This window comes from Lithobates pipiens, unplaced genomic scaffold, assembly GCF_037356315.1.
Source record: "Lithobates pipiens isolate NorthernLeopardFrog02 unplaced genomic scaffold, aLitPip1_a1.2 Scaffold_10, whole genome shotgun sequence".
In the NCBI taxonomy this organism is placed as follows: domain Eukaryota; kingdom Metazoa; phylum Chordata; class Amphibia; order Anura; family Ranidae; genus Lithobates; species Lithobates pipiens.
Window position 1 is genome coordinate 117,935,078 of NW_027507686.1, and position 13,002 is coordinate 117,948,079.

The 13,002-nt window shown below is 44.0% G+C and overlaps 1 long non-coding RNA gene across 1 annotated transcript; it reads right to left on the reverse strand.

Annotated features, from left to right (window-relative positions):
• Positions 1–6,883: 6,883 nt before the first annotated feature.
• On the reverse strand, positions 6,884–11,248 carry LOC143942120 (uncharacterized). The gene is made up of 3 exons (XR_013264701.1): positions 11,011–11,248; positions 8,023–8,079; positions 6,884–6,980 (listed from the first exon to the last, which is right to left on the reverse strand). It is a non-coding gene; the product is annotated as an uncharacterized LOC143942120 (long non-coding RNA).
• Positions 11,249–13,002: the final 1,754 nt, after the last annotated feature.

Here is a 13,002-nt window from a genome sequence, read left to right on the forward strand (position 1 = left end):
ACTGGTTACTGCAGGGACCTGCTTATGTGTTGCAAACCAAATGTTCGATTCATGTTATTCCTTTTATAAAACAACAAGTAAAGTCAGTTATATACTTTCAAAGATTGTCTATGAGCTTGAGTTATCCACCCACGCACACACATATTTAGAGTATAAGCGATTTAATGTGTATTGCTAGATACTAACTGTGCCAGAGTGGGTAGAGCAGATTGCCGTGGGGGTTGGCGGAGCTGTGCTCAGGGCCCAAACCAAACTTGCGGCCCTCTTAAGTGAGGGTATCGCTATATATATATATATATATATATATATATATATATATATATTTGTGTGTATATATATATATATATATATATATATATATATATATATATATATATATATATTTGTGTGTATATATATATATATATATATATATATATATATATATATATATATATATATATATATATATATATATATATATATATATATATATTTATCTATATATATATATGGATTTACAGTGGCAGCCTGTCCATATGGGGTGCAAGAGCGCCACCCCCCTAATCCATGTGCCCGGCCCCTAATCTACATGTAGTGCACCGTACGTGTGGATTCCAAAGGGTTTTTTTTTTTTGAAGCACATCAATAGAGCCAATTGATCATCACCCATCATCACTACTCCACCCATCATCACTGCTCCACCTATGATCACTACTCCACCCATCATCACTACTCCACCATCATCACTACTCCACCTATGATCACTACTCCACCCATCACCACTACTCCACCTATGATCACTACTCCACCCATCATCACAACTCCACCTATGATCACTACTCCACCATCATCACTACTCCACCTATGATCACTACTCCACCCATCATCACTACTCAACCTATGATCACTACTCCACCTATGATCACCACTCCACCCATCATCACTACTCCACCCCTCATCACTACTATGTGTGGATTCCAAAGGGTTTTTTTTTTTTGAAGCACATCAATAGAGCCAATTGATTTAATTGTCTTTAAAAAAGTGCTGGCTCGGGACACAGATCACTGATCACTGCGCCCACCCACTTATGTTACAATAGCAAACTAATATTCGCTATTGTCTTCCTGATTCTCCTCTCAGCCAATCAGGAAGTGGGTCCTGAGACCTGACACCTTATTGGCCGAGGGAAGAAGAAATCCTATTGGCTGCCGAGGAGGAAGGAGAGGACCCAAGGGAAGTTGAAAAGGACTAGATGCAGGGTGATTCCGTCCCCGGAGGAAGCGAGGCCCACAACCTAGATGGGGTAATTTCAGGGCTGGTGACTAACTGACCGAGGGAGGGCTGCATGTGGCAAGTGGAGTGAATATGCCACTATTTTAATATAGACTGCCAGCACCCAGCTCACTATGTTAATATAGACTGCCGGCATCCAGCTCCATTCACCTAATGAAATCACTGGTTCACACTACACAGGCCACAGCACCCTTGAGAATGAGCCCCAAGACCTCTCCACACTTTTTTTTTTAAATTGTTTTATTTTTGTTCACTAATATTGAGTTTAGTGGATTTTAATTTAAAAAAAAAGATATTTTCATAAAGCCGGGGGGGGGGGGGGTGTTGATGATGGACCCTGTCATCTTCTAGGCCTTACAGGACCCCTTGATTTTTAACTGAATCAGCCGAGAGCAGTCCGGTGTCGCCTTGCATCTGTTCAGTGTCTATAAGGATCCTGACACAAATGTCAGGATCCACCCACACCGGCATCTGGCTCAGTCTTTCATGGCACTGCTAAGAGCCAGAGTAGGCAGCTCACTTCCAATCTATATCCCGTTACTCCAATGAGCGTTAAAGGGGACAGAGCAGAGTGAAGTGATTGGCAGTAACAGATGAACTGAGCGATCAACTTTCACATGATCACTCACTACTATGCATTAGAGCCATTGAGGGATAGATGCAACACCAGATCGATGCTTCATCACTAAAGTAGTAATTTATTTTCTTTTTTGTTTAAACTAAAGCACCTTTCCTTTTTTTTATTTTATGTTTATTTTATTAGATTGATTTAACAGTACAAGATGTACTGCCATATAAGTATAAAAATATATGCACACACATAAATATATATATATATATATATATATATATATATATATATATATATATATACTATATGCATGATATTTAGCAAAAACATCCTACATTTTGAAATCTTATATATATTATTATTATTGTTTATTTCAGACAGCAGTAATGGATATTGAGGAGACCATCCTACTATTAAGCATAACAGCTGTCGCAGCAGCAGCTGTTCACATCGCACAGGATAGGATCAGAAATGTTAGGCTCAGACAGCCTCATGTGTTCCAGAGACGCGCAGTCTTGGATGAGCTGTCTGACAATGATGTCGAGGACATGTTTCGGCTGAACCGTCAGGGGGTCATGGAGGTTTACCACCTCATATCAGATGAAATTGAACCCCTGACGAGGAGAACCCATGCAATCCCTGCCATTGTCAGGCTATTGGCTGTCCTAAATTATTTAGCTACGGATAACTTTCAGCCGTCATGTGCTCGGATCATTGGAATTAGTCGTCCCAGTCTTTCTAGATTCCTGAAACCGGTTCTGAAAGCCATCAAGAGACATATGGATAGGTACATCCATTTCCCTAGAACCAATGAAGAGTGGCAAGAGGTGAAGGTTGGATTTTTCCGACAAGGAGGGATGCCAAATTGCCTGGGAGCCATAGACTGTACTCATATTCCGCTGATACCACCACATAATAGGGAGGAGCAATTCCGCAACAGGAAAAGCTACCACTCGTTAAATGTGCAAGTGGTGGTAGACTCCCACCAGCGCATTATGAGTATCAGATCTGGGTTTCCCGGAAGTTGCCACAACAGCCATATCCTGCGGCAGTCAGCTCTCTTTGAACGATTCGAAAGAAGACAAATGCCAGAGGGCTGGCTGGTGGGTAAGCAAATTTAAATTTCTTTATTTTTTAAGTTAATTACCGTAATTGTTAAATATTACTTATGATATTTTCATTTGTTATTATAGGAGACGCAGGATATGGATGTCGATCTTGGTTGCTGACGCCTCTGTCGAATCCCCAGACTGTGGCCGAGGTTAGATATAATAGTGCATATATCCGTACCCGTGCAGTTATCGAGAGGACATTTGGAATGTGGAAATCCACATTCCGATGCTTATCGAAAACTGTTTTTTTTTTACAGCACTCTCCGGAACTGGTGTCAGATATCATTATTGTATGTGCAATTCTACACAATCTTGCTCTTGCAAACAATGTAGACTTGCACATCAATGATGATCTGCCACCAGAAATACCGGCACTCCTGGCTGCCTCTGAAGATTCCTCAGACCTAGGGAATCGTGTCCGTCAGAGACTTATTCAGAACCATTTCATGGTAATTATGTAATAATTTACATCTAAATGTATATGTTGTTGTAATGTGCTCTGTTTTTTTAAGCATAATTTGATGTTATGTCTTCTAGGATCTACAAAGAAGGACGACTAATTAGTTTAATGTTTGTGATCCTATTCTGTTTAAGTGGACACCTGGCATTTTATATGTAAGTCTAATATTTACAATGATTTCTTTTTCATTTTTTACTTGAGGATGTAGAAGGGGCAGGGCTTAGCCGTTCTCTGTGTGTCAATGGACATACAGAGGTGGCTTGGGAGCAAGCACACATGGGTGACCCCATAGCAATTGGTTTGCTATAGGTGCACTTAGTGGGGGGAGGGCCCAGAAGTGCAAGTGGGGTACCCCACAAGAGGAGTATCATGGCTGATATGTGCAAAATCACACATAGCAGGTTAGTATTACATTTTAGTAGTGAACTTTAGTCTGCACTCCTATGACCCGCATTCACTTGACAACAGGCCATAGTCTGCTGTCAGTAAACGTCACTGTGCCGTTCCATACTTTGGCGTTATCCCAACTTCTTTGTCGGAATCCACCAAGATTCAGTAGCAACAGCTGGCCTATTCTCAGTAAGAGACTGAACCAGCTTCTCATGACCCATCCACTGCTTGGTGCTCAAGTGAGAGCTTGAGGGGCAGAGCAAAGAGCTGATAACTGACAGTCACCACTCTCTACACACACAAGAGTGAGAACTGTAAGATCAACAGTATTTGCTCACTCAGTTCTCATTCTTTTAAGTGTCAGGGGACAAATGCCTCATTGGACCGATGATGCATCCACCAATGTGATTCTGATTATCCTTTTTTTTTATTGTAAACTTTTGTTTTCATAGGCCCCCTTGTAATTTTGATATATATATCTTTTTAGGCCCCCAGGGCCACAAAATATATCTACCGTATTTATCCTCACTGCCTTGGAGGGGGCAGGGAGAGGGTAGGACGAGTGCCCCCAGATTACCTACAGGATAATGAACCATCTGTATTAGGAAGTCTTGTCTCCTGGGCTGCCATAATTGACTGTCCTGTCTATAATAGAAGGCGGGACTTTGTATTAGAGAGGACTCCTAGTAACCAGGGGATTCTCTTGTATGTAATTTGTCAGTGCTTGTCCCGCCACCTCCCTGTCCCCTCTGAGGCCACAGATGGGAATTGATCAGGCTGCACTGATGCCAATGGTAAGCCTACATTCATGGGAATGTTGAGGCTGCATTTATGTCAATGGTGAGGCTGCAGATGAGCACTGATTAGACTGCATTGATAGGCACTAACCCTTATTTTGCCGAACACTTCTTTCTTTAAAAATTAAGTTTTCATTTCTGAAACTTCCCTCTTAAAGTGAAGGTGCATGTTTTAATACGCTTCAGTATATCCAGATAACATGCCCAAGCTCATCCTTCGTCCTGAGTGTTGCTTGTGGATTCGGTGGAAGCCTTAAAAGATATATATCCAAAAAGCACGCCCAAGTTCATCTCTTCGCCACACACAGCCATAAAGGAAACAGAATTCTTGTTGGGCAGTGTATTAGTGCTTGTACGAACACACTTAGAACAAAATGGTTCAAAGAATTTCAGGCAAAATGGTTGGCCCTCGCACATGTTCACTTTATTATATCTGGCCCTATTTTAAAACAATTTTGGACACCCCTGCTCTATAGCCTCTATATGGATCCCAAAAATATATATTTTGCGTCCATCCAGAGGCTAGATCACCAGCTGGATTAGCCTCTTCAGTTGACAATTAATAAGCAATGAATTGTGATGTCAATATTCATTTCTTGACCATGGAGCTTGTGGGGAACAGATGATATATCTAAAGGAGGTTTCAATAGGCAGAAGAGTACATATAGGGGAAAAAAGGGGATAGACCTGGCGCTATACCGTTTACTACTAGAAACCTATAGATGAGAACTCTGTTGCATATAATTCTCAGCGTGCTGGCAATTAAATGAAAATGGTGGGATAAAAACCATAAAGTGAAAAATACTTATCCATACACCATAAATAGCTATAACAGTATGCTGCTATTGATAAAGTGCAAGTGCCAGTGAATCTACATGTGCCAATATCTGTATGCTATAATAAATAAGCCATAAATATAAATAGGAAGGGAAATTTGTGAAAAAAATAAAAAAATATAAAAATAAATATAAATAGAATAAGGCAAGATGTGATATCTGTGAACTGCCGGTGAATATGGTGACTGTGGTTAGTCAATTGAGTGTTTACAAAAACTTCGTGCAGAATATAATCAAAGTTGATATCGTAATAAATAGCACAATGTGAGTAAATAAAGGTGGGAACGTGTACAATAAAATTAAAAAATTGAAAAATATACAAAATTAAAAGTGAACCATATGCGTTTAAAAAATGTGAATAGTCTCTAATAAGTGACGGAATCTTCCGTGAGTGAGGGAGGGGGGGTGATGATTTCCAATATTGTTCCCCGTGTTCAGTGGCCACTTCTATAATATGCTCTCCCAGGAAAAAAGACCTCATCCGGGGTGGATCAGCCTTCACAATATCAGCTATTGTGTCGCTCTCTGGCTTGCTTCAGATGTAATGCTGGGGATCCCTTGTTTTTCCGTGAGTGTGGTATGCCACGTTATATATGATAAAAGAGAGGCACATCCATAGTGTGATAACGTTTAAAACTCGTATTTATTCAGAAATAGATTAAAACTACTTACAAAGGAAGAGTTTTCAATTGCGATTGTTAATACAGCTTTAAAAGTCCCGCTCGGCTTCCTCGCCGTCTAAGCTAGAGGTGTACGTTGCCTGGCCACGCCCTACGCGTTTCGTCATTCAGACGTCATCTATATATTTGTTACTTTTTAAGCTGAGTGCTCCATAGCGCAACCTACCTCCCTCCTAATCTTGTCCAGAAGAGTACATATGTCATTTTTATAATAAAATATTTTCCATTAATGTTAATATGGACTATATTATGATGTTTAATTTACAGATGCAGAGCAGTTGAGGAAGATGGCAACCTCAGAACCCAGGCACATCAGCCACAGCAAGAAGGAGGACCCTTTACTGCCTGCACCTACAGGGCTTTCCTGGCTGATGCCCATTGCTCCCCTCACTACGCTGCGGAGCAGTCGCATCGATTTTCACCAAATCCCGGGGTTGCTTTTACGTACACGTTGTACTGTTTTTGAACCCTAATTGTTAGCACTAGCTGCTTAGAAATATGTTTCTGGACCCCCTGGCACAACTTACCCGATACCTCAGAATAAAGTTGATGCACTAATCCCGGCGGAGGAAATATTACTGTTGTTAAAGACTCTACAGCCTGGCAAGACCCCTGGGCCCGATGGCATCCCAGCAGAATTACACAAAATGTATGCTGCTGTCTTTAAACTAAAAACAATTTGTGATGTCTATAAAATTCAAATAAATGTTATTTTGATGATTAAAAAAAAAAGAAAAAAATTATTACCTTCAAATTATTTTTTTTTTTTAAATAATCAGCAGAAAATTATACAGTTGTAATGCTTGTAATTAATCTAATATATAGTTACCCATATTGGACGGCCCAGCTTGAGTTTCATCTGAATGTTGAATTTCAACAGGAACAAAAAAAGAGAAGAAAATACAATCAACTAAAATAGATTATAAAGGTGACATTTTGTTTTTAAATAACAAGAATCTTTCTACTTACCTGCACTGTACAATGGAACTGCACAGAGCGGACGTGAACTTCCTATTCTTATTCAACACCCCCCTCCCCACTGGTGCTCCTGGCCCCTCCTGTCTGTGCCCCCACAGAAAGCCGCTTCCCATAAGTTCACTTCTGAGTGCTTGCTCCCAAGCCCTGCTGCTACATCTATTACACAGGCAGTAGATTTTGCCCCCAACTTCATTGTCACAGGTTTTGATTGACAGATTTGGGAGCCCATGGCTCCCAGTGCCCCAGCATAGCCATCGTGTCCCAGAGGTGAGGGGAGACAAGACCTGCAGACGTGCACAGCGCAGTATTGAATGATGGCTCAGGTAAGTAAAAGGGGACAAGTGAGTTGGGATGACGATGTCTAAACATGTTTTACCTGAATGCAAGGAATGTACTCAAGAGGCGGTCCAGCCTCCCCATGAAAAATGAAAAAGTCAGCGGCAACAAATACTGCAGCTTTTGACTTTTAATATATGGACACTTACCTGTACAGGGAGCCCGCGATGTCGGCACCGCAGCCAATCTTTGGATCATCTCTCAGGTGCAGCTATCACCATTCCTGTTAAGGGAACCTGGCAGCGAAGCCTTTAGGCTTCACAGCCGGTCCCCTATTGCTCATGAGCACTGTGCTTTCAGATTGGTCCGGTGGTGAAGGCAGGAGGAGAGGGGTGGCCCTGTCTCCCGAAAGTGGGAAACGGTACCTGTCAAAAACACGTACCTGCTCCACCTCCAGCTGAAAGGTGCCAAATGTGGCACCAGGGGGGTAGACAGATAGACAGAATTTCCACTTTTGAGTGGAACTGTACTTTAAAGTAAAAATTGTCTATGCTTTAAAACCATATAAACATCTTCATATTGTAGCACAGCTATGGTATTTTTGACATAGATTAGCATTCATCTTCATGACGGCATTTTTTACTTACCATTGATGCTACCACAATTCTCTTCATTTTCCGTCTGAAAAGTGATTTGCGTGTTATCTGTAAAACACAACAATCACAGAAAATGTAATTAGGTTCACAATAATCAGAATATAAATCACTTTATTATAATATTTATAATAAGGCACCTCTAAAAGATGTGGACAATAACTCCCTATGTATGGGGCCATCTGTGGGACAAAGATACATTATATATATATATATATATACATAGTACATAGATAATACATACATATATACATGGACAATATCGATTAATGCCATGTAACACTATCCCCCCCCACCCCCCCCCCCCCCCCCCCCCAAGGGAGCCACAGAACGGAACAGCTCAGCAGATGAGATCGCTGTCATAACATTTTGTTCCTTAGCACAGTGGCTCCCGTAGAGAACTGACAGCTTTTTGGGCTCAATCCACTGGGTTGAATGTGGAAAACTGTACCAGGCTATAGATAACAGCCCTCTCAGCCAGCCTTCAGCAGGAAGCAGGTTCAGCAGGCTGAGAGACAGCAGTGGGAACCATTGAATCCTGCTGCTATAAATCAAATGATGTGGGGTGGTGGGGTTGGCAAGGTAAGAGTGCCGCTCTGTGTCAATATAGAGACACAAAGCCCAGCTTTGGAGTCAGCAAGCAGGTGGGGCCCAATAGGAACTGGCTTCCTATGTGGTCACACAGAGAAGAGAAGGAGCTGAGAATGTCAGCAGGGGAGGATAGACAAGGAGAGTTGCATTGCAGGGGTGCATTTTCTGAAAGCAGAGGCCCTGTAAGCTTAAAGTTTTTTGTCCTTTTTTTTTGTCTTTTGTCCTATTAAACGCAACTTTTCTTAAAAAAAAAAAAAACTAAATAAAAATTTTAGTGCAAACACACAAAATGTAATGCTCATGGTTTGGTAAAATATTAAAGATGATGTTGTGTTGAGTACATAGATACCAAACCTGCAAAGTGTTATAATAAAGTGCGGACGTGATTATTCCAAAATATACAGCACACTATAATCTCCATACATGAACCTTAAAAATTCGTTAGAACGGGAGTCATCAACCAGTAGATCATGGACCAGTGATTGTGACTCACGGAACGATCACATTGTAAACGCCGACGGGTGCAGAAAGATGGCCACCGCTCCGGAACTAGGCTGTAGCCATGTCCTTTCCTGATCCATTTGGATCAAGGATCGTGACGATCCGTTGCACCCCTACTGAAAAGTGATACCAACTGCACTCCACCTCTTATCCCAGCTAGCAGTCTCCAGAGTGGTGACAGCAGAAGGAAATAGGTGATCTTTAGTTCAGTGTAAAGCAATACACTGGGCATAATAGTACAGGCTGCCATAGTTGGTGGGTGTAGCACCTGCCAAGCATGACTCATTCAAGTGAATGAGGCCACTCTGCAAGTGCCCTTCAACCTTTTGCAGTACAACAAACAAGGTGTTAAAGAAGGCAGCATGGTGTTGCTTTGTCAGCACATGCTTTAACCCCTTGCACCCTGCAGAAGCATGCAGTTGCGAGGCGCTTGCAGAGTCGCCCCATTTACTGGAAAGGGTTGCGATGGGCAGGCAGTAGCAACCAACCAAAGTTACAGGAGCTGCACTATTTGTACACCTTTGCATGCTGCCTCAGCAGCTAAAGGGGGTAGAGATTGGGGGTGATAAAACCATGACTCAACTGCAGGGTTTTACCACCTACAAACATTGTGTAAACAACCCTTAAGGGTGCCACTGCCGAATGCAACTAAGGGCCCATTCACAAGTGCAGCAGGCACTGCTACTCCTCTGAAAAGCAATCAAAGTGTGTTTGACAGGCAATGAAGAGGTGATATGTTGCCTCCTCTCCGCCAGATTTAAACCCATAAGTGCCGTGTAATGCACGCAATTGGAACATGGTAGTACGGCAATTAGAGGTTTAAATCAGGTGTGAGGAGGCGACACTGCACCCGGTTATCTTTGACTTTTCCTATGTTGTTCAGGTACAAATACTGTAGCTGTTGACCTTTAATATTAGGGCACTTACCTGTCCATGGAGCCAACAATGTCGGCACCCAAAGCCGATCCTAGGATCAACTCCTGGGTGCTGCTGCCACCATTCCTTGTAAGGAAACCCGGCCTTTTGGCTTCACAGCTGGTTAACTACTGCGCATGCACAGAGCGCAGTGTGCTTTCTAATTGGCCCGGCAGTGGGGGAATAAGATACCTGCCCTTTACAGCATCTGACCAAGCACATATTGCTTGGTTTGAGGTTTCCCTGTCTGAACCATGCAGGAAAAGGAGGATGGGAAACCATAAATGACAAGATTCTGTATCTTCACGAAACAGGGAAAATTGAGGCATGATGGGCCTTGGTCTCCCACCACTATCCATCCGAGGTTTGAAATCATGATGGTCAGCTGAACTTACATGATTTAAAACCTGCATTGCAGTCCGACTTTGAGGGCAATTTGAGAGAGATCTGTGCGGGTTGCTGCACTGATGTCTATTCAAATCGCCAACGAAATCACCATAAGTAGTGCAGGAACTACTTTTGGGAATCGGTGCGGTGCTACAAAGTCAGAATCGCAACAATTAGGACAGTGCCATTGCCAGCAATAGGCTGTAATTTGTCATGCGATTTTACATGTCAAAAAATCGCATGTCAAATCGACCTGATGTGAAAGGGGGCAAAGTGAGCAGTTGTGGTCCCGGGTTCACTTTCAATTTATAGCTGGGTATTTGCTGAACAAAACCAGCATAGGGTGATTACTGCTACTGCTCAAAGCGGTCCTGTACTGGCACCCAAAATCTGCTGTGTCCAGTGGACACAGTGGTCATGGGAGGGGCGTGCTGCACACCATAATGGGTGCACAATGTGCTATTAAACAGGAGCAGGCTGGATGACGTGCCTATACGTGATTCAGCCTGCTCATGTCGCCTGCCCACAGTAAATGATCTGTGGGTGGGAGACAAGCGGTTAAAAAAATGTATGAAAAAAACTACTTACCATCGTCATCAAAGAGGAGCAAGGTCTCATTGCCCTGATTGAAATCTTCGGCCACATTTTCATCGGTGGTAGCAGATGGTTCTCCTAACACTGTGAATAAAAAGTTTCAATTAATTAATTAAAAAACAAAGAAAAAAAAATATCTGGAATTTAATTTAAAAAAAAATTACTTACTATGAACATCAGAATCATGTTCTCCCGGCACACCGCTGACAACGTCAGGCCCGAGGCACCCCTTTAATTCCTCTTCGTAGCAGGAGAAGGTAATATTTGCTGGAGGTCCTCCACCAGTGCCACGTTGATGCCTTGCAATATAGGCAAGTTTTTTTTTGACCTGTTGTCTAATATCATTGATTCGACGCCTGCATGTATCAACGTTGCGGGCAATTTCCCCTGCGGCATTGACCTCCTGGTCAATCGATTGCCATATGTCTCCTTTCCTGGAATAGGATAGTTTTTTAGACTGGGAACCATATAATTGGTCCCAGTTGCTTACAACCATGGACACCAAAATGCAATTCTGCCCATGGCTGAACTTTGCTGTTCTTTTTTTTTTCAAAGACTCCATACTCCTTAGACCGCGTACACACGGGCGGACTGTCTGCCCAACTTAGTCCGCTGAAACACATTTCAGCGGACAGTCCGCTCGTGTGTGGGCTTCAGCTGACTTTTTCAGCGGACAGTCTGGCGGACTAAGTCTTTCGGAATGTTGGAAAGACTGTCCGTCGGACTCGCATTTCAGCGGACAGTCCGCCCGTGTGTGTGCCAGTCCGCCCTACTTTTGAAATGAGCGGACTTTTCCCGCCCGGAGAAAAGTCCGCTCATTTCGAGCGGGTATCCAGGTAGGCGGGGCCCGCGAAGGAGACGTCGCTGGCCCCGCCGCCTGGTATGGACTTAAAGGGGAACCCCAACGCCGAAAAAAATCGGCGTGGGGGTCCCCCCCAAGTCCACAACAGACCCTTGTCCGAGCACGCTACCCGGCCGGCCAGGAAAGGGGGGCGAGCGAGCGCCCCCCCCTCCTGAGCCGTACCAGGCCGCGTGCCCTCAACATGGGGGGTGCCTTGAGGAAGCACCTTGTCCCCATGTTGATGAGGACAAGGGCCTCTTCCCGACAACCCTGGCCATTGGTTGTCGGGGTCTGCGGGCGGGGGGCTTATCGGAATCCGGGAGCCCCCTTTAATAAGGGGGCCCCCGGATACCGGCCCCCCACCCTATGTGAATGAGTATGGGGTACAATGTACCCCTACCCATTCACCTGTGAAAAAAAAGTACAAAAAAAACACAACACAGGGTTAAAATATTTTATTGCACAGCTCCGGGGGTCTTCCGTCTTCGGGGGTCTTCTCGCCGGACTCCTCCGCTATCTTCTTGGGGTCTTGTCCCCCTCTTCGGTTCTTCTGCCGGGCCACCGCGCCTTCTTATAGCTCTTACAGGCGGTGGCCCGGTCTTCTGTCACCGCCGTCGCCTTCCGTTCTTCTTCTTCTTCTTCTTCTTCCTCTCCAGGAGATGTTGCCTCGACGATCTCTCCGACCGGAATGCCAGAGCCGCGCTGCGCGGGGACTTATATAGTGACAATGAGGCGGTGTCACATGGTATATGTCACATGGGCTGGTCACATGGGTTGATGTCACATGGGGACTATGACATTGTAAGGGGGCGGGGTCACCATGTGACACCAACCCATGTGACATATACCATGTGACACCGCCCCATTGTCACTATATAAGTGGCCGCGCAGCGCGTCCCTGGCATTCTGGCCGGAGAGATCGTCGAGGCAACATCTCCTGGAGAAGAAGAAGAAGAAAAAGAAGAACGGAAGGCGACGGCGGCGATGGCGGCGACAGAAGAACCCGAAGAGGGGGACAAGACCCCCGAAGTCGGGAGAAGAGGCCGGCGGGGAGGAAGAAAGCCGGACTCCTCCGCTAGCAAAAGAGCTACAAGAAGATAGCGGAGGAGTCCGGCGAGAAGACCCCCGAAGACGGAAGACCCCCG